The sequence below is a fragment of the Asparagus officinalis genome, chromosome 10, assembly GCF_001876935.1.
Source record: "Asparagus officinalis chromosome 10, Aspof.V1, whole genome shotgun sequence".
Classification (NCBI taxonomy): Eukaryota; Viridiplantae; Streptophyta; class Magnoliopsida; order Asparagales; family Asparagaceae; genus Asparagus; species Asparagus officinalis.
The window spans coordinates 4595438-4597746 of record NC_033803.1 but is presented as its reverse complement, the minus strand read 5'-3'; the positions used below and the strand labels follow the sequence as shown (position 1 = coordinate 4597746).

General features: G+C 37.0%; 1 pseudogene; it reads right to left on the bottom strand.

Annotated features, from left to right (window-relative positions):
* LOC109825710 lies at positions 13-2277 on the bottom strand (annotated as a pseudogene).

Below are 2309 nucleotides of genomic sequence, written 5' to 3'. Positions count from 1 at the left end.
GCTTTCTCCAAAAGAAAGGAATGTAGTTCCAAGGCTCTATTGTATAAGAACTCAATGAGGTGTACGACCACCTACTCAAAATTGATGCCAGATAACTCACCAGAAGTATGAATATCTAAGCATTCTTTGTGTAGTTAAACATCAATGTTGTCAATCTGCATGGAGCCTCCACCATAACTTTAAATGGAAACTTTTTCCCTTACTTTCGTTTTGTTTCAGTCCATGAAATTTTAAGACTGAGGCCTAAAGATATGGTTGATTTTTATAAGCCACTCATAAAACACTGAATTGCTTGTCAGTTCGTTCATGAACCGTATTTCTCCATTTATTGCATTCACTATCACTACCCAAGCAATGCAGGGTTAGACCAAGATTACTTGCATTATACCAACGGTATGTATCACTATGCTGCATTATCACTGAAATTCTGATGCCGCTTGTTAGGTGTTAAAATAGAAAGATAAAGCACTGGTAATGCAATTAATGAATTGTTCAATAATTCCTAGAAATTTTGAGAGCCTAATCCTTACAACAGAATAAACAGACTACACTACTAAATAATAAATATCAGTTCAAGTAGAAAATGAAAAAAAGAAATACCCATGCATAATAATAATACTATCACAAATGCCGAAATCCGATGAGAAAGAAGCCTAGTAATTTTTTGCATTTATTGTATTAACTAAAGTTTGATAAGAGCTACTGATGATACATAAGTGATGGTAATTACTCAGAAGAAAGAAGTTAGAACTCACACAAATCCCTATATTAGCGTTATATAGTACTTCTCAATTTCCTAGGACCTTCTTTCACCTATAATAGCTCTGTTCTTCTATCCTTCTTCTGCCTAGAATCATCAAGATAATGCTGATAAATGTACGAAAGAAAACCCCATACTGCAATCAACATAGCCACCACCTTCACCCCATCCATCTCGTCATGAAAGAAAACCACAGCAAAAATAGGCACAATGGGCAACGCCAGCGTGCTTATCACATTAGCAAACAACGATGACACCATATGTATCAGCCCAATACTACCCACAAAAGACACTTGCCAAGTTATTGCCGTCCAAATCAATGTCATCAAATACAGCACCTTTCCCTTCTCAAACCCTAACATCTCGTTACTCAATACCCTCCAACCCCCGTTAATGAAAAACCCAACAACCGTTACACAGGTTGCAACGAGATTAGTACATAATTGCATCTCCAACACAGCAGAGAATGTCTCCTGCTTTAGAGCCTTCTGAAATGCATACTGCATTAGAGAGAGGATGAGCGAGAAGACTGCATTAGAGAGAGGGTGAGCGAGAAGACAGCTGAGGCTCCAAGGGTAAGTACAAACCCTAGAGGATACTTACTTTTGGATAAACCGTTAGTATCTTCAGAGCCAGCACGGACCCCAAGAAGGGCTAAGGCCATCAAGAAGTACTATGAAGTATGCTTGTATCATTGCATTTCTCGTTTGTTCAACTGAAACTTATAACCATGGCATCTTGAGCTGAGGATATGTGTCAAACTAGGAGGATATGCAACAAGACCAGCAGGGTTTGATAACTCATCATGATCCACGCCAAGTAGGAAGATATGTGTCAAAATTACTGCTTACCCAAATTTGAGTTTGATATATACATTCATGTGGTCAATTTGTGTTGAGCCATTATCATAACTACACTAACAGTTAATATGAGAACTTTATCCCTGCCTATGATTTTGTTACAGTAACTAGTGTATCACCATGATATTTTATGCCCAAAATCTAAATATTTTATTTAAGCCACCCATAAATCACCATGATATTTCTCCATTTCTTGCATCTGCTGTCATATCCAAGCAATGCAGGGTTAGACCCAGATCAATTGCATTACACCAATAATGTATCCCCCAAAATTCTGATGCCAATTGTAAGGAATTAAAAAGGAAGGATAAACCATTGGTAATGCAATCAATGAATTAGTGAATCATTCAATAACTTCCTAGGAAGTTTGAGACTCTAATTCTTACACCAGAATAAACAGAATCCAATATTTAAATATTAGTTCAGATAAGCAAAAAGAATTGTCCATGCTTAATGACGTGAGTAAGAAGAGCTACTGATGCTACATAAGTGTGGTAATTACTCTAGTAAGAAAGAAGTTAGAATTACCAACTCCCAGCTCCCTCTATGGGCATTTTATAGAGTCCCTATCAATTTACTGAGGATTTTCTTCCTAAATAAAACCAAAACAGCCATCTTTCTGCTTGTCAGTTGATACATCTCCATTATATGGTTCAGCAAGTCATTCCCCTTGTTTCGTAGAGAAAAGA